General features: G+C 47.8%; 1 protein-coding gene across 2 annotated transcripts in view; it reads right to left on the bottom strand.

Annotated features, from left to right (window-relative positions):
* The window catches only part of LOC149335946 (uncharacterized), a 164961-nt gene that overhangs the window by 58668 nt on the left and 85741 nt on the right, over positions 1-20552 (bottom strand). Inside the window, exon 2 of one of the 2 annotated variants that reach the window (XM_089552495.1) lies at positions 13208-13277. The gene's annotated coding sequence lies outside the window, so the exon portion shown is untranslated. The remainder of the gene's footprint in view (positions 1-13207; positions 13278-20552) is intronic. The other variant, XM_089552493.1, reaches the window with a different exon arrangement.

The following is a 20552-nucleotide window of genomic DNA, read 5'->3' as shown; positions in this document are numbered from 1 at the left end:
TATATATACTCCGCTGCATCTTGCATGCGGGCTATGCAGCGTAAAATTCGCATCTTCGATTTCTCGCACAAAGATCGCTTGCGCGAGATGCTCCATCCATTTTCGACGGAACATCTTTTTGTTGAACAAGGGAACGGGCGTAAAACAAAAATGCACTAGAGGACAAGCTTCTCGTATTACCCTGAAAGACCCAAAGCAGAAACGGCACCATTCATCCGAATAAAGAGGGACTTCGCTTCCAAGAAGTTGCTCCCGACCGCATAAAGACGCATCTACGTAATTCCATCCCGTTCGTTGCCATTGACCTCGCGACGTCCTAAAACGGGGCAGCGAGATGTCCCGTCCTCGCTAAGCGACGGGACGCCTGGGGAACCGCAGCGCTCGTGGTGTCTCTCTCGCTCGTTGTATTGTCCTTGGCGTTGATTCAAATATAACGCCATGTCTCTTCCATTGACCTCGGGACTACCGCATCGAGCGTTTGCGTTTCGGAACGTTGCGTCGCAATCGGCAATCTGAGTGCTGCCACAATTGCGGTCGCTGCAATCGCGACACTCACATTGCACAACCGCAGCCCCGCACTCGCTTTCTATCCGTGGTTCGGTGTGTGCAGCGTTTATCCGAGTAAACAAAAACGCCTACAGCGAAATGCAAGTTGAGGCGTACCCGATATAGCGCTACGTCGTGCCTACGTCAAGGACACGCGAGAACAGCGTGTTTCGAAGGATTTATGGGGACTGACAGTTTAGCGAGAACGTGTGCATGTCTCCATGCGTTGCCTTCGGGTTACCTTATGTGACTGACCGACCGTTCAATGGCCTTTGCTCTGTAGTGAGACATCTCATCTTTCTTTTGCACGACTGCTCAACCGCCACGTTCTCTGGGAAGCCTTGTTTGTTCCCTGAGCACGTATTCGATGCACGGTTGTCACGAACTAAATTGCTCAAAATGCTAGTTCTACAGCGGCGATCCGGGCACTCAAGTTCGCACTTTGCTCGCAGTTACATCAATCACGAATTTCGGCAGCGATAGCTGTTTGTATTGACCCTCGAAAACTTGCCCTGGTACGGAATCAAACTTGATACAAAACATAGCTCGAGGCAAAACAGTACTACGTAGGGGTTATAACTTATACGTAGTTTTAAGGAGAGAAAAGGCGCCGTAGCGGTCTCACAGTGTGTGGCCGCCTAGACCGTGCCATGAAGCGTAGGATGAAGGAAAAGCTGCAAGGGGCAATTTTTTTTTAAAAAATAAAGTAAAAAAGCGAAATTCACCGTATAGCGCTCGCTAAATTTCCCGATTTGCTCAAAAAGCGTGAACGTTGCTAATTCTTCTGTTCAGAGTTAATTAACATTACTGATGTTCCAATTAAATTACAATTTGCTTGTTGCGGGCTGTAGCTGGGCTGTAGCTGGGTTGAGTCGTGCGACAATGTTGTCAGTTGCAGTCCGATTTTTTTTTTTCAGTCTGCAAAACGACTAATCGGACCCACTGTCGGCAACCAGTCTCTCTTTACACCTTCATCTACATTTTTAAAAAATTGACGCCCAGTGCATACGCGAAAACCAAATATCAGCTAAACAGCGAAGACCATCAAGGTCCTTCTTACTCAAGGTCTCCCACCGCTCTTTATTTCTCACAAATTAACCACGTAGACAGGAGGCCTTTAAAGTCTGAGGAAAGCGTTGATGGCCCTCCGAAGACGAACGAAGGTGGAAGGTGAACCCGCATTATTTAGCGAACTTTCATCGCACCTGCTTCGCGTGATGGCGCTTTGCATTCGTGTCAGTGCTCTGTACTCTAAAGCTTTCGCAATGTCCTTATACAAGATTAAAACGTGAACGTCGTCGGACGTAAGCAGCCAGCGACCACGCCTCTTCTCTTTTATATTTTTTTTTCTTCTTTTAAGCAAAAGTCACGCCATGGGCGTTCACGTCGCAACGCTCATCACGGTGAATATTGCGACAGCATCTCCCTCTTGCGGTCGATGGGCCAAATAGCCCCACGTGCACCCCCGCCAAGCGTCCATCCACTTCTCCTCAGACACCCAAAAGAGCCCGGTTCACGAACCACCATCAGAGACGTGACAGAGGTGTTTCCCTTTCGCACTGCGCAAAACGCTTTTAGCGCGCGGTGTCCCGTACCGCTGGCACGAGAGAAACGCACTCGAAACGCTGCCCCGAGCAAACATTGACGAGTTTCGGTTTCTCGGGCTTCTCTGTTGTCGTCGCCGAGCAGGCTGTTGACCAGGCGCCATCGTCGCGTGAGCGAGGTCGTCGTCGCCTCTGTGTTATTACGCCGGGGGCAGAGGAGCCTCGTTTGTCGCTTTGAGTGGCTCAGTACGCCCTTGAATCATTGAACTAGAGGGAAGAACGAGGCGTGCCTCACCGCCATCGAGACGGACGAGACGAAGGACCAGCTAGGTGTCTCGAATTGCGACGGTTGTATTGGCGGCTGGAGTAATAAGGTTGTCCAGCTGGGTGCGTAGATACCGAGAATGTGTCTCCACTCTTAAATGCTTCGTTGTACCCACTCGGGGGAAGAAAGGGGGGGGGGGGGGGGGGGGGGCAAGATTGTTCCTGTCGAAATGAACGTCTCCTGAGACGAGATCTTCAAGTGGACAAAGATGGCAGAGGGTTGGCCTGTCAGATTTCCCTTTATTATCACAGATTGCTCTTTACATATAGTCGTGGTAGAAATCGGAACAATTATGTTTACTCGAAAGCAGATCAGATTCTGCAACCATACTCGATATCGGCGGCTATTTTCTTAGGAGATGGTAGCAGGTGTTTATTATGATAGCACTGTCCCAGCGACGTAGCAGTAATGGAACTTGTAGAGGTCTGGCAGTAGCCGGTGAATGAGAGGTCGACAGGTATATAGAGTCGGCTGTTCCCGTCTTTTTACTGCAAGCCCGAAAGTACTTCACTATGCAAGCAAGCGTTTAAAATTCTTCGATTTAAGATGGACTTTGCGGCAGCGTAGATGAGAGCGTGTCTGTGCGTAGATGGCCTCCTATACGTATATGCAAATACACTGGGCGAAAATCCTTGGGCGAAGCCTGTGCGGACGCGCGGCTTTTGTGCCAGTGTATATCACTCCGTGCTTATTATCATAATTTGAACTAGTTTATCAAATACATTACCAGGCTAACGTCTGCAATTATGATTAAAAAGGTATTTTTCTGCTTCTCTCAGTATAAAGTACTGATACTGACCACCCTCCAGTCAGCACTGGAGTTCTTGCTTGCTGCCTAATTCGAATTGAAACCACAAGTAAGTAGATGCCGGTAGTGAGGCATCTAGTAACCTTGAGCAACTGTTATACACTTCCTTTGTAGCCGTATGGCTACGCTCGGGTGGACGTCAATGAGTAATTACTCCCTTATTACAAATCTACTCCACCTTGGGGGATTCCCCTAAACATTTGGTCAACACTGTTCCCACTTCGAGTTATTGATCAATTCGCTCTCGCCTTACCATAAGCTTGCCGTCCCGGTTAGCTCAATTGGTAGAGCGACTGCTCCGGTGAAGCGGTGGTCCCGGGTTCGATCCCCGGACCAGGACGAAGTTTTCTTTAACTACGAAGTTTCTGAGAAAGCTGTATAGCTTTCCTTTGTAGCCGTATGGCTGCGCTCGGCTGGACGTCAATGAGTAATTACTCCCTTATTACAAATCTACTCCACCTTGGGGGATTCCCCTAAACATTTGGTCAACGAATGCCCTTCGCGACCCCTCGACGAGCCAAAAACATCGGACTCTCTAAACAGGAAGAAGCAAAAAGGGAGTAAAGTATGAAGGGAGTGTGTTAGAGGATAGTTTATTCCCTTTTACTCCCATATAGCCATATTCCTGTTTAAAGTGAAGGGAGCGGTGGAAAGTTACATGACTGTTGAAGCGTTAGGATATGTCGTAGATTAAGTAAAAGCGCGAGTTGAGGATGATTTTTTTTTTTACTGAAATTAAAAGGGGACCTAGACAAGGCAGAACACGCAACACTCCGCGGACTCAGCACTCTTAGAGGGTAAGAGTGCAAATCAGAAAACATAGCCACGGCTGCTAGTGACGAGACAACTGAAACAAAATTTTGTTTGAATAGCGTGACGCCGCCTATAGAAATACAGGAATACTTATGGCTACTACACAGCGAGAGAGCTTCGTCCTCAGGCTATGATGATTATGAGTAGAGTTTTATTCTCACCGACATTATCCATACACGGAGCTGTTGTTCCTTACGCCCACTCGTGAACGAAACTTAAAGCACATCCTCTAACCTCTCCCCCCCCCCCCCCCCCCCCCTCTACCGTTTCCACTGCGTTGTCACCCAGTTTGACTACGACGGAGATGTTTTTCCGTTTTCCTCGTAATCACACTTCATAATTAATGGTTGGAGATACAGGCAGACGCAGCGACGTGACGTCAGGCACTCTGCCCCCAACCCCACGCTGTCTGCTGGGCTAGTGCAGAGGAGGTAAGTAGAAACAGTAGGCGTCGTTATCTCCTTTCTTCTCACGGATGTGCGGCCAGCACACACACACACCTACGAACCTACGTGCGACTAATCCGACCCTACCCCACGAATGCCCCTCGAGCCACTTAACAGGCGGCGTGTCGCTACCGTCGTTAGCGAAAACACAGATACGACCACCTGGCGAGAGCAACGTGTCGCACGTTTCGCGCAGTCATCGTATGAGACGCTGTCCGGCGCTATACGCATTACGCCAACGAGCTGCGCGATTGCCTGACCCCCCCGTCGGGGCACACGTATTTGACATTCCCGACCTTCGCACGCTCGCTCTCTGTGCTGTTCTTGCTGCTGCTGCCGTCCCTACGTGCTGCCACCTATTCGTCCATTTCTAGCCGCGCTGGGTTCCAACATGCCCGGCCAGTTGTTTGTATGCAGTTAGTTTGAACCTGGAGCAACACCGCTGGCGACCGGTTATAGAGCTGCTGGAATACGGCTTATCTATGGGGCCGAAGCATTGACCCTTACAAAAAAATTCAGGGGGCACTTTGGCTCTCTAAAGTGCTGCAAGGCGAAAGCCTTTCCTGGCGCATTGTTTGGCATTGACTGCGACACTATTTGTGCTGTACTAGCACTTTATTTGGCTAAATATTACAACTACACACTTTGACTGCCGACTTTGACGGTTTCTTTAGCACGACTCTCTCTCTGCTTCGATGAGTTCGGTTTTATACATGGCTCTGTTCGCAGTAATAGGGCATGTAATGTGGTCACCCACGGACGCCTTACGCGAATCCACGCACTCTGACGTCATAACCATTCCGACCAACCGAAAAGCGTGACACCCCTGCTGACAACCTTCTGTCGACAACGATAAGGCAATAAAGGATTTCGCCTTAAAAGGTGTGGAATCAGATCGAGAGTGTATTTGTGTTCTGTGCAAAAGAAACTGGTAAGGTAACCGTAAGAGACGCAGAGCGACGTGCTGCTTGCAGAACGATTGTGGTGGTGGTAGTTGTGGTACTCACGGTGGTTTATGGGGGTTTAACGTCCCAAAGCGACTCAGGCTATGAGGGACGCCGTAGTGAAGGGCTTCGAATAATTTCTACGACCTGTTTTTTTTTTTTTTTTAACGTGCACTGGCCCCGCACAGTACACGACCCTCTGGTACTTCGCCTCCATCGAAATTCGGCTGCCACGCCCGGGATCGAACCCGCGTCTTTCGGGTCAGCAACTGAGCGCCATAACCACTGAGCCACCGCGGCGGCTCTTGCAGAATGAGCTCCAGTAGGTATCCTTTTGAATCAAGAGGAAGATTAGACCTTGGTGGGACAGGTGATGACGAAAGCAGATAAGCTGTGGAAAGTCAAGGTAGCGGAGATGATTTCAAGAGAAAGGTAAAGGAGGGTGGCCGATAGTCAAGTGGAGAGGTGAGTTCAAGAAGTTTGCTAGGATATACATCGGTAGCCGCGGCTGGAGCGGGAAGGGAATAAGAGAGATATATTTTATGCGCGAAGAACACACACTGACAGACATTTTCAAGAAAGGTCACGAAATTTATTAATGCGGTAACATTATAAGCCTCCTCAAGGAAAAAAGCGCGGCTGCTCATAAAAGGGACGGCGTGGTTACTCATAACACTCGCTCGTTGGTCCTGACGGTGATGACGTCACGAGGTCACGAGTCAAAACCGAGCGCTGATTTGTCGGCAGGATAAGCGGCGTCGTGAGACCACGTCACATGGCCGAGTTTGTGGGTGCACTGGTCACCTGACATGGCCGGGCATAGTGGCGGTCTGGGCGGCCAATGGCACTTAATTGCGGTTGATTATATGCAGACGGATGTAGACAGCTCCGCTTATCAAGTTGGAGTGAAGCCAGAATCAACACCGCGTGTGTTTACCGTAGTAGAAAATCACCTCAAATGGAAAGGACAACTACGGATGTATGTCGCTGAGCACGGATTATTGGCGGCATGCACAGGCTCAGCGCATGCGAAGGCCAGCAATGATGGAGGAGGAGAAGCAAGCCGATCGGCCGGACTTGACTTTTATGTTATCGCATTCTCGGCAGGTAATGCAATTCAGCGTCCCTAAAATTTTATTGAACCAAGAAACCTCACGCCTCCCTGTCGTCCGTCGTCGACCACTCCCTTAAAGAACTGCCCATAAAACCACGCCCCCTCCTTGCCTTGATGGGGAGGTTTCACGATCCGGCCGGAGATCTGTACGTCGCCTTCTACACCTAAATTCTTCCCGTGAATTTTTCAAGCATTCCATCTTGCCCTATTGTATTAATAACCAGCGAATCCTTTTAGTGTACAGTAATGCCTTCATTTTGCGACGTAACACCGTTGGGCTAAAAAGGAAATTCATCCCGTACCCTCCACCTCCATTTTAGAAATTGCTGGTAATGGCAGTCGGATACAACTCTAGATCAAAGCAGGAAAAGACCCTAAAAGGGGGCCAATGGAGTCGATCGATTTTCATAACATAGCGTTCAATCCGAGGTTAATCTCCTGTCACTTTCATGATGCAGTGGTTAATTCATGGTCGCGGTAGCGTGACAGGGGATTAACCATAGATAAACCGCTCCGTCATGCAAATCGGTCGACACCGTTGGATGGAGGGCTCTCTACCGCTTCATTTGCCGTTTTCATTGCTTTACATCCGACTATAGCCAGTGAGGGCTATGTTAACACTAACTCGGTGCAGACCCTTGAGGTCGGAGCTGTCAAGGCAACGTGGATTGCGAAAGTCACAGGCTCACAACGGTGAAGCGTCACAAGAGGGAACCTTAGTTAAAGAATATACAAGGGAAACAAGAGATGCACAACGATTCGTGGAGCTAACCATGATTGCCGTCGTATTAACAGAATTGCCTCGACAGATGTCGTCACACACGTCAGGCTTGCTAGCAGACTCGTTGCTCATACTCAAGCCACACTACAACGTTCAGATATTGCATGCACTGCCTCTCATCTTTGTGTTTGCTGTCCTTCTGCTTCCAACTGGAAAGACGATCACCGACCCAACAAGCTACGCTTCTGCAATACTATCAACAAAGTTCCACAAACATACGAACACATACAGTGAAGTGCGCCTGAGAAATGGACTGTACGTAGCGCACATAAGATCGCAGCGGTGGCATTATTCCGGGAGCATCGTGGTGTCCGTGGTACAGCTTCCAGGACATGGGCGCTACGGCGCGTCTGTGTTTGCCCGCGTGCGATATAACATGACACGTACGCTCGCGTCTCGCTGTTCGTGCACTGAACAATACCGTATCACGTTGCGCACGTCTTCGCTGAACCGAGGAAGGGTGGAAACGCTTGGCCGTACATCGTCAGCCATTGTTTGCACCGTTTGTTTTTTTGTGTTCGTGTGTTTTTCGGCTTCTTTTCCTTATTTCCCGAATCGCGTTGTCCCGGCTCGTTCCTTTTCCCGTCACTTCTCGTTTATTCTCCCCTTCTTCTACCGTGATCATCGCTTTACATGTCCAGCGTGAGAACGTAACCATGACGACCGTCCACTATATAGAGTTTTCCAAGCACCCTCCCTCCCTTTTTCCCTCCCTTCGTCCTTCCCCCTGCCTGGACTTTGTTCGTGGATCAATATTTGCGTCGCCCTGATTGCGATCGGGCTGCCCTTCGTTCCATTCCTCTCGAGTTATGCTCCTTCCTTCCCTACCGCCCTCCACTCCTGAGGGACAGCTCCTTCCGTTCGTCCCTCACTCCCCAAACTGTCCCTTTTTCTCTACCTTTTCTTCCTTTACTGCCGCACTGAGTTCCCTGTCTCTCTCCCTTTCGCCGTGTATTGTATTCTCCGCTTCGGAACACTGACTTCCTGCCTCTGTCTTTCATCGCACGCGTTTTCATCAGCCTGTCTCCCGACGCGTGCGGAAGGAGCATGCATCGCGTCAACGGGCTTTGCAACTATGCTGGTTCTCTTACATACCCGTTTAATGTCGTTATTTGCGATCTGCGTATTATATATTTTCTAATCGAGAATTCTACGATCATTTTGTGCTGTTCTACACATGTGATAGAGTCACTGAAGCTCAGTGTAAAAGGATCCCAACTTCGTTACCTATTCACCGCATGTACGGCTTTGACCAAATGTTTTTTAGGGGAATCCCCCAAGGTGGAGTAGATTTGTAATGTAATGTAATGTGGATGTAATGTGGAATTGTAATGTGGATGTCAATGAGTAATTACTCCCTTATTACAAATCTACTCCACCTTGGGGGATTCCCCTAAAAAATATTTGGTCAACACTGTTCCCACTTCGAGTTATTGATCAATTCGCTCTCACCCTACCATAAGTTTGCCGTCCCGGTTAGCTCAATTGGTAGAGCGACTGCTCCGGTGAAGCGGTGGTCCCGGGTTCGATCCCCGGACCAGGACGAATTATTCTTTAACTACGAAGTTTCTGAGAAAGCTGTATAGCTTTCCTTTGTAGCCGTATGGCTGCGCTCGGGTGGATGCCAATGAGTAATTACTCCCTTATGTACGGCTTTGAATCCATCTGCGCCTTGGGATGCAAGTGCAAATATAGTACTCATTCATCCACTGTTTCACTCGCTTCATTATCCAATCAATCAATAAGTAAATATATAAATAAATATATCAATAATCAATCTCGCACTCATCTCTTCCGCTCCATCGAGTGCAGAGAAAACAAAAATAATGGCACAGTTGAAATATACACACAAGATGAATTTCTACACTGAATTCACTATGGGATGCCCGGCCAATGAAGAAACCAATTTAACTCTTATTTCAGATAGCGACTAACCTGCCGGGTATGCTCACACACGAAAGATATAATGAAATGGAAAAGCGTACTCGCATAACCTCAAACGCCCTCCCAGACCCTCAGGCAATGCTGTCGATTTCGCGACCGGCAGACCATAGCTACAGTGGGGTGTTTCCTCGTTAAGTGAAGTTCGTTAATTCGAACACCCCGCTTTTTTCGAACCGCCTCTTCAGCCCCTTTCAAACGGCTCCCTCTAATGCGAACAAATTTTCGGTACCTTTGAGTTAAAGTTATTGCGCTGTTTTCCTTAAGTAAGTATCACCAACTCGCCCGTTTCGTCATTGTGGTAAAGTTATCGACAGACGGCTTAAGTTCTCCTAGCCACCTAGGCATGGAACTAACATATTTGGTTATACAAATTAAATGCACGTTTTTTACAAGTTATATAGGGTAATTGCGAGCTAAGCCAGGCAATTAAAAGTTGCACTTTTATAAAAATTACACCACGGCTTTACGCACCCGGTGCCACCCGCACGTTGACTCGACAGCAGAATTGTCGACGGTAACAAGCTTTCTTTGTAACATGATTAAATCCACCTTTGTCCCAAGCGGCATTGTGCATCCCTAATTCGTAACTCCATCCATACTTACGTGCATTTCGAAGTATCTAGTTGGCGACAGAAACTGTCAGTGCAAATTTTTTTCTTTTCAATCTGCTCAGCTATATACTGTCCCAAAAACTGTGCCTGGCTCTTAGCGACAGATAGCTTGACACTTCCGGGTAATTTTGTTTCTTTTTTGTCAGATAATCCCGGAAGAAAGTTCGTTAATGCTTCCGTGGTTGACGCACTTCCTGGCCGTAAGGGCGCCTGAGTCCGAAAACACCAGCCGCCATCGAAATGCCGGCCGCACTGTAATCCCCGGTTAATGAAGCTTATCCTCGCGCAGAGCCGTGAGCTTCACGAGCAGCTGTCGGATCAAAACCTGAATATGTAATGGCGTAGAAATAATCGCTCAGGAAGAGAGATCCCCGAATAATCCCGAACGCCGTCGCTGCCCCGCGACTCCCGGGTGGCCTTGTATTTGGGAGCGAGCTGTCGGAAGTGCCGTATAAACATAACAGCAAAAAGACACCGGAGACCTAGATCGAATGACTTAAAACCCATAATCCTGCGGGCAACGGGGCATGCTAGGCTTAGCGGCAGTCGGCACGCAGGGGTCCGGAAGCGACAACACTGTGTCCTAGTGCTTGGAGTGTGACGGGAAACGACGTGCGTTGCATCTAAAGTAGTTAGGTTGGCAGAAAGGAACCAGATGACATTATGTGGTCTCCGCACTCACCGTCCAAATGTCAAGGTCATTAGTGACGGCTCAAGTTATTGGAAGTAAATACGCTTGTAATCCTGCGCTTCTCGAGTAATGTCCAAACGGCCTCACGCGATCTTGTTCACTACGCTCTTTCTTCGACAGCACGCGTGTGGCCTGTTAAAACTTGTTTAATTTATAGCAATGTTTATCCAAAAGGCTTATTACGAGACACCCTAAAGCTTTCAGTAGGGTCACCGTCCGTTGTCGATTGCATTACCGTCAAAACCGGCATTGGTCTGAAGAGGTTTGGTTTATTGGTTTATAGGGGTTTAACGTCCCAAAGCGACTCAGGCTATGAGGGACGCCGTAGTGGAGGGCTCCGGAAATTTCGACCACCTGGGGTTCATTAATGTACACTGACATCGCACAGGTGTTTGCTAACTATGTCATTTATGAATTGCACGGAACAGTGACGTAGCTGACGCCGGCGCAATCATGTGCTGCCCGCTCTATGTTTCATGGTAATCATTTTCTTTTTCCTCTCCCAATCAAAACTATATTATGCATAGAGTAGAAAGGCAGAAAAGAACTGACTCTCCCCACTTTGTTGGCGCCCTCTCACGACATGTAAACAAGAACAAATCAATGCGCGATTCACAAGCAGGCTTGTACTCTGAAGTATTTCCACACCGCTATGCAAAAAAAGCGTCGTTTGTCCCCAAAAGTATGCGCTGTTTAATTCTGCCTCCGTGGAATTGTAGAGAAACAACCACAAACAAAACTGATGGCACTGGAAGCTATTTAAAAGAAACGTTGAAACTTTTGGCCGCGCTTCGAGCGCCATGCGCAGTGGCGACTGCATTAGCATCCCCAATGACGCGTCCCTTGTGTGCGTGAGTACGACGACGCGTCTTTCCGGGGACCACGGACACTGCATGCACCAGTCCTCTACGCGCATAATAAAAGCGCGCATTCAAATGCAAAGTGGGGCCCCACTCGCCGAGCCACGCGCTTCTGCGTGTGTCCATTGAAATTCCAGTTTCTACGGTTCGTGTCCCGCCACCCCTTTCTCCCTCGACCAACTTCTTGCGCTTGCTTTTGTTTCCCTCTTTCCCCTAGTACATCAAATTATCGAAACTTTCCCCGTGAATTCGGCGTTGTCATGTCTGCGCGTGTTTACCATTACTTTGCTCGCGCTGTCATGATTTCGACAAAACTACTTTGATTGACGACGACGGAACGCAATGTCCAGCGTTTTTGTGCGTACCGGATGTTAGAGCTGGGGTTTAAACTGACAAACTACTCGGCGAGTTCACGGGATAAAAAGCGGGATGAGCGACAATGCAAGCATAAAACGAAGACGGCGCCACGCGTTCCGTTTCTTTTTACACGTAGCTGCAGAAATGGGCCTATTATTAGTGGGGCTATTATTGTGAGTGGTTCTGCGCGATTTTCAAACTGGAAGTGCTATTTGTTTCTCGCTTTTTTTTACCTTGCCTATGCGGCGAGTAGTGGCTGGCGACATTTTCGGATGCCACGACTAACTTAATACGCGTACGTACTCAGAATACAAACATATATTTACTTTAACTTTCGGATCACGTCGGGAAATACGTTTCTCGTTATAAATACCAGAACAAAATAAAAGCTCGCCCAGCTATTGCCAAGTGTTTGACATCTGCCATTACAAAACTGACTATCCAACCATCGCAACAAGACTGATAATTAGTGCCATCATTTCTTTCAACATGGTTTGGGTAGAGAAAGCACGTAAGATATACCCTGAAGTTTCTCTTGATCAGTTTGTCTGTGCCATTCTCGCTGAAGCTTGCCTGCAAGCTTCAGCTTATGTTCAAGCTTTCAAAGTTCTCTCTGCATGAAAAATAGACTTTAAAGTACTGGGGACAGCAGTAATCAAGTTTTTAGACATAAGTGTCATTTGTCCATGGGGTTCCGTGCTGGAATTTTCATTCTCAAGATTGCCGCCGCGGTGGCTCAGCGGCTATGGTGCTCGGCTGCTGTCCCAAAAGACGCGGGTTCGATCCCGGCCGCGGCGGCTGGAATTTCTTTGGAGGAGAAATTCTAGAGGCCCGTGTACTGTGCGATGTCAGTGCACGTTAAAGAACCCCAGGTGGTCGAAATTTCCGGAGCCCTCCACTACGGCGTCTCTCATAGCCTCAGTCGCTTTGGGACGTTAAACCCCATAAACCAACCAACCATTCTCAAGATTGCGAATAAATTTTTCCTCGCATTTAAAGTACATGTGGACAGCAGCAAGCAAGTTTTCGGGCCAAACTCTCGTCACTTGTACAGGGCTTTTCGTACTAAATCTTTAATTATCTGGATCAGCATTGGCCCGTCAAGCCTTTTCTCCAATGAACAAAGCAGGGTTCCCGTCGTCATTGAAATGCTAGATTCCTAATAGGCTCGTCAACACGATTCGACACTCGCAGGCCGTCGGTCAGATTCACAGAAATAGGAAACCTGCAAGGACATGTATAAGGATAATTTGCTCAGCACAGGAATACAAAGAAAGTACTCGCGCAGTCTAAGAAGCCTCGCATGACGAATAAAACGACATGCGTTGTTACAAAAACCGACCTCGTGCTGTTCGTGGTTATCGAATGCGCGGCTGCAAAGCGGAAAGGTCAACTTTACTCGAGTGGCAAAAGTGACAAGAACCAGTTCTCACCAGGAGTGCCTCTCAGAGTGGTCGCTGCTGCTCGGAAACTGCCCCTTGCAGCCGCTGCACCTGTGAAGAAAAAAATCGAATAGGTGAACTGCGTTTCAAGACAATACCATAATGCTTCATGATGAGCGTGACGAATGTGCTTGAACGGTTATATGAACTCTTCTCCAATGCACACCTCTCGCACAGCAATGCACACAGCGGTGAGTTGGATGCGGATCAGATTCTACACTCATGGAGCCAGTTTGCGCACACTCTAAAAGGAAAAGAATAAAATGGGTGTAAGCTCTCCTCTAGCACACTCACTTTGCCCTAAAGGAGAGCTTACAACCCGTTTGCTCCTACATAGGCATATTCGTGTTAAGAGTGCACTCACGTGCTGATGCCCATAGCTGCCATTAAGAGACAGAGAGAATAAACTCTCAGTTTCAAGCATCAATACCGACACCTGTGCAGTCTGCTCCGCTCTGGGCCAATCTTGGATGTCGTGCGCCAGGAGTGATCGACCACATATGTGGATGCGAAGGCTCCCAAAGATTGGCACAGAACTCAGCAGCTCAGAGACTGTCCTGAGAGAACCGTATTCCCGGACATCCTATCCACTGGAGAAACAACTCTCACCTGACCAGAGACCGAGAACAACAAGCTCAATTCGTAACCAAGCACACAGGCTCAGATAAGAAGCGCTTCGCCGTTGGGACTTTGATGCACGCTCGCAATGACGTCACGACCTTATGACACTGCCAAAAAGCGCAGTACAGAGACCGCATTCCCTCAGTATTATGCAGTCCTCTTATTAACTCCACTTCTTTATAAATCCTATCTTCCCTCCCTTGGTCATTCCCCTCATGGCACGGCTCAGGGTGTCCATCGAGTCAGAGATGGTTCCTGCCCCTCTCCTGACCTCCTCCTCCCTCGTTTTTTTTTGTGTTTTTTTTCTGCTGCCGGGGTGTTTCTGCCCGGCTTATAATAGAAAGCATCCGACGTAATTAGAAATACCGCTCCAAAACTACACGATGGCGCGGTATGAAATAGTAAATATGTGTTTCTTTTTTCATAGAACACACTTAAGAGCGGGTACTGACCAAAAATAGCAAGCATTCCAGCGATACAATGCATTTTTACAGCGTGGAGAATTCCGAACTTCAGTAGTTCGCTCGAAGAATGCTGCGATGATTGGAAAACTGAGCTGAACAATGGTTGCGAAGTGAAAAAGTACCCGCTACAGAGTGGCGGCGTTGTTGGTATGCTATATACTATTTCGAAAACAGCGCAATCGGTTCTTTCCTCGGCTGTCGCGCAAGCCCCTCCGTGTACAGCCGCTCGTAATTTCTGCGTAGTTAAAAGGCAAGAACGACGATAATAGCAGTTGTGAGCTCACTGCCATGAATTACCACCGCCATTCTCGGCTTCTTCACGTTAAACTCATCAAGAACGGGCAAGCGATACGCAACTGCTGGCGGTTAGGACGAAGCGGCGCTCGTTTCAACTCCTGATAAAAGGCCGCAGCTACTAGATTGAAAAACTCCGTTACTCCCGGCCAAAATTAAAAACCGAAGCGGAATATGCGATGTGTGCTGCACAGACTAGCTTTATACTTCGTTGCAGTGAGTCAGCTCTTGCCTTATATTACTGGCACGCTTGTGTCATCACTTTTGCTAGAGTTGCATGTTTATAGTTTTTCGCTGGAGTAGAAATGTAGCAGAACATGAACTTATCAAATTTACCCGCACAGCCCTTACAAAAATTTATTTATACAGTCTATAGACTACCCACAAACTTTTGCCTATAAGGTCCATAGACTTTCAATCGACAAATCCTATAGACTAGCCCAAAGGCAATACAAACCCTATAGGCAGCCTATAGACAATCTATAGATTTATGGCCATACACCTGAAGACTTTTATCTACAGACAGTCTATGGTTTATGAATAGACAAAAGGAAATATCTATAGGAAGGCATTAGAGTCTATAATAAGTCTACAGACAGTCTATAGACCAGACTTAAAGGGAGGCGAACCGATCACAAAATGTGTATCTAGTGACAGATTGGAAGCGCGACTGTATGGGCTAGTCGTTACTGAATTGATTGAGACTTCAGTTTTCACACAGGAAGAGAGGTAAGACAAGCGCCAGTGTGTGTATTTTACAGTCATTCGTCCCGTGCTGTATGTGCGCTGAAGTTACAATATATTGATACTTTTACAAAACTTTTCTTGTTCTTTTCTTTTCGTGATCTTTTTCCTGTTCGTTTGCATCAACCAGCCCTCTTTCTGTACAGCTAGCGGCACACGATCATATCATCGTTTCTTCGCCACGTGAAGCACTAATGTCTTGCTAATTTATGCTCGTTAGAAGCGACCAGACTGTTCGCGAAGATGTATACGACTCCTCTCAGCAAAGTTCTCGATCATGTTTTAACACAGCTAGGGAATAACTAGTCATTAGTATTCACATGAGCTCAGGCATTTTGATGCAAACAAAAGTGAAAGAGTAATTACTTCCTATTTTAAGTTTACTCCATCCGGGGGTTCCTCACTGTGGAGATGATATAATACACAGGACGAAGTGTTACTTTCTTTAGTCTAGTGTGTGTATTGCACTAAATGAGATGATTATAACGGCAGGAAGCCAACTAGTCCATCAGTTAACTATTCTAAGCACATACGGGCTCAGAAGTCCCCGGGCCATCAGGATTGTGGTGTTGACAAGTGCCGTGGTCAAATTACAGCACCCTTGAAGCTACAATGCATCGAAAATGCAAACGATAAAGACCCCTTCATCATTAAATATTTGCAACTTCAACGCTCTATCAAGTTCACTATATTAGAAGCCGTAACAGCAAAACGATGCGAAGTGCGAAATTCTGGTCGGAAGTGCACATCGGTACGCATGCACAGTACGCGGAAATGAGTCGTTCGAGTCTCAAGTGACACCGAAAGTATGCTGTGCCGAATAAGCGGAAGTCCCAGATTGCCACTTTTCAAATCCTGCTCACTTCTTTTCCTCTCGATGCTAGATATTCATGAGATCACCGGCACGAGACCAGATGCGCTCTGCCCTTGACCCTAACGAGGCTGCCCGTCTTCTTGCCGCGACGGACTTGAAACTCATTCTCTCTAGGTCTCATTTCGTATTCTCCGTTCTTCCTTCATTTCCTCTCTCCGCCTTTTTTTTTTTTTGACCGTCCAGCTTTCTTTGTGTTCTCCATTCTGGAAAGTGTCTCATTTCGCCTTGATTTCGGCTCAGTACCCATTTTCCCAACAGCAGAAAAACAAACGCACATCCACACGCGAGGCACACGAAAGATTCCTGCAAGAGGGCATGGTCCCTATATCCCGCCTCAGGTCACCACTACTCCCGCAAGTTCCCGCGGCCTCGCAAATGAGGCTATAATTTCGGATCTCGGGCTCTAGCTCTAGCATTACATTTCCCTCTACTCTCTTCCTCAATTTCCCTTTTCCCCCACTGGTTCTCTATCTTCCCCCTACCGCAACACTGGCCGAGCGGCATGCCCACTGAGAACCCGATCTTGTAGGGAAGAGTGCGGACGCTGGCAGGGAAAAGGGGAAAGCGAAAAAAGGGAAACGCGTGTGTAGGGAAAGAAAGCTCGCCTGTGGACGAGATGGGATTTCTACCAGTGCGCCAGAGTGTCATTTTCTCTCTCTCGTTTTTTTCCTTCATTTTTTTTAGCCGTCCTGTCGGGACGAATTGCGCGTGTGAATGGAGATAGCTTCGTAAATGAACCTCCGCCACGGGTTCCCACTTTTTCCCGGTTTTTTTTTTCCTCTTTTCCAGGCTGGCCGGCCGGACTAAATTTTCATGCCAAAACGGCTCTTCCCGAACTATCCTCTCTTCTTTCTGTTTGCGCGCTGGGTGCCTCCATGTGTGCGCGTGCGCTTAACGCTCGCGAAGGGACGCCGGCGCATACATTCGTAAACCGGCGTTTGCGTCAAGGTAACCACGTGTTTGGGGCATGGTCGAACGATGGACGCGTGCATTATACAAGCACCCCCTCTCCCTTGGTCTCCTCCTCCTCTTTCTTACGTAGTTCAGTTCCACTTTCCCGGTTATATGCAGGAGAACTCGGGTCCACTGCTACCAGCGCCCTCATATGGGGATTTGTGCGGTGGTTCTGGCCTTGCGATGAGGTGCATTTTGTTGGTTCTTTCATTCCTTTTTTTTTTTTTTGGGGGGGGGGGGGGGGCGTTAGTGTGTGCGTGTGCCTGTGTGTGTCCTGATTCGTGTTTTCTGTCCCCTACACATTTCCCTACCTCCTTATTTTCATCCTTTTATTTCCCTTTTTTCCCTCCTCAACAGAGATGGGGAGGAAATGAAGCGCAAGCTGCGAGCAACACACAGACGTTTTGCTGTTTGTGTTGCCGTTGCTCGACCTCTTTTCCTTTCTATTTTCATTCTGTCCTCTTTCTTCCCGATGGGAGAGGACCCGGAGGAGTGTAGGGAACGTAGGGAAAGGCGAGCTGGCGTGTTTAGGAGCACCCCACAAAAACAAAAGAAAGCGAGGCCAGCGATAGCGGTGCCTATGGCCACCTCGGTAATGAAAGTCGGAATGTAATAAGGGAGAAATAGGAGCTTTTGATCTCTTTTTGATGCCGCGTTCTCTCTCCGCTTCGAGTAGATTGCCCGTGAACTCTGATACAGCCGGCAAATGTGGCGTGAACCTCCGCTCGCGTAGACGGCGCGATATTTCGAGAGGTTCGCTTCGCGCGTGTCCTTCGAAAGCGACGCTGAAACTTTTGGCAAGCGATAGGCTTGCACTGATAAGCGGTGAGTTTATGCGATAATTATGTTATTTATTTATTTCCGCGAGAAAAAGTTGTTGAAGAAGTGCAATGAGTTCGAATGTTTCTCTTGCCGCTGCAGCGCTACCATGAAGTGACCGAGCCCGAACGATGCCCCCACCCAACGGAGCATTTATTCTGAGCCTTTACTAGTTAGTTTTTGCTGGTTGGGATTTAATAACGCGGTTCTTGTTACTGGTTTCTCGTACAAGCGTGTCGAAACGTAAACCGATAACAACTGGCGCGAAGAACCTTTGGCGTTAATGCGCGCTGAGTACGAAGTGTACAGCGCTGTATGCTTAAAATTGTCATCGCACGCCTCGTACCGTTGTTTACATCGGTAGGTTTCGCACCGGTACAATATAACCCAACCAGACTAAACTTCAAAACGAGCTTCACTGCGAGACCCCGCCTCTTGAATGAATGAATGAACGAACGAACGAACGAACGAACGAACGAACGAACGAATGAATGAATGAATGAATGAATGAATGAATGAATGAATGAATGAATGAATGAATGAATGAATGAATGAATCAATCAATCAATCAATCAATGACAACTCCCTCTGCGAACAGTAGCAGCACACTGGCGCGGCACGCACGCGTTTACAGAGCATTCTTGAGCGTGTTTCACTGCGGAGTTGCACCGGTGTCGTACAGGGGCATCTCCGCACCTACTCCAGACTTGCTCCAGTATGCCGAGCAAGTACACGCTGCGACGCAGCAAGCATTCTTAACCGCCATATCTTCGTAAGTCCTGGAGGACAACGAATGTAGGCAGGAGACAGGATCTAGCTAGTTGGGCAGACAAGAGTGCGTTCGGTGGAACCACTGCGGTATTGCCGAGTTTGCGCGAATGATCAAAGAAACGTCATAGATTCAACTGCCCCTTTGGCAAAGGGGTGCCGGCAGCCGACTTAAAGTGTGCGTTCACTTGCCCCGTACTTGCGAAGCTGTCTAAAAAAAGGATGAGCTTTATTGGAAATATTATATATATATATATATATATATATATATATATTTATATATATATATATATATATATATATATATATATATATATATATATATATATGTACAGGGTGTTTCACCTAAGACTTTCTGCAATTTTTAAAAATAAGCTATTTGAATTAGATGCGCGCTTTTTCTGGCATAGCATTGTCAGTGGTGTAGTACATCATAATTCAGCTAAGACGTGCTAACTAGCAGGCTTGTTAACCACCGTTATTGACAGGCGTCAATAAGCAAGCCTGTGGTGCTTACCAAAGCAGAGGCCGCACCTGGACGTTGTATTTTCTTACTGAGCACCTGTTCCTCGCACTCTCTCTCCTTTTTTTTTTTTTGTGTGTGTGTGTGAGTCGCACTGCCTCTAATAATTTTTATGCGTATTTTTCTGCTATGTTCTTTGTGTTTCCCACTTACCTGTTCTGTGCCCACCCCTATAAAACGGGATGCATTAACAATGTAAAATCACTCCTGAAGAAGATCGGTCTTCCGAGCGAAACGTCGAGTCGAATAAATATGTTTCCTTTAACGAAGTGTATACTTCGCTGTATATATATATATATATATATATAGTGACATCGACGAGGGCAGCGAACGAACTATCGCCAAATATCACTTGATTAAAAGGACAAGACTGAGCCATGACTTTGTAGATCAAGCATGAAGGGAGGATTTGTTAAATCTGGCTTAGCACTGTCGCGGTCCCGAAATTGTGAATATTTATGTATATATATTATACGCATACACGATCGATGGAAGGCACTGTCAGACTAACGCCCTGAACAATGGACTAAAAATTCGTAACAGGGCAACTATTCCGCTTATCAGCAGAAACCGGCGTGCATACTAATCAGGCACACGACTCGTCCATTTACAATGCAGTCGCTTCCACGACGAAAGAAGATTAGGAAACGAGTCCCTAACACAAGCCCGCAAACAGCCTGCTTCTAAATTAAAGTCGTCTCCAGGTCACAATAACTGGGTTCCCGCAGAAGAGCCACGCACAGGCGTATAGACGCACTCGAACAAAATCGGGCTAGTATACTACGTTGCACTAAAGAATACGCTACACTACGTATATCAAGCCAAATAATGTCGCTCAGCAGCAACGTCAGCGCCGATCGTCGGCGGGATAGCGGCTGCAGGCCGCCTAATTCGATCTGCCAGACCGCAGGAACACATGCGCTCGCCGCACGGCCGTGCTCTATCATTCATCTAACGAACCCTCTCTCTCTTGCATTCCCTTTGTCCGCTTGCCTGCGCCTTGTTCGTTCCGAAGGGACGGCGTCAGGATGGTCGCCGCTTATAGAGCAAAGAACTGCGCGTTTCCGAGGCTCAGTTTCTCCCTCTCTCTTTCGGCGACGAATGGTATAATTGTGTGCAAACGCAAAGATTCGAACGCAGCAGCAGGTTGAGCTTGGCTCATTGTGGGTCGTCGTCGCTTATCATCTGTCTGCCACGCGCCGCGCGATGCATAATGGAGGCGTTGGGCGTACAGGGGCTGTAAGACGTACGGTCTTACCTACACG

This window comes from Amblyomma mixtum, chromosome 7 (assembly GCF_055824585.1).
Source record: "Amblyomma mixtum isolate Tamu chromosome 7, ASM5582458v1, whole genome shotgun sequence".
NCBI classification, from domain to species: Eukaryota; Metazoa; Arthropoda; class Arachnida; order Ixodida; family Ixodidae; genus Amblyomma; species Amblyomma mixtum.
The sequence above is the reverse complement of the archived record's forward strand: the minus strand, read 5'-3'. Positions and strand labels throughout refer to the sequence as shown.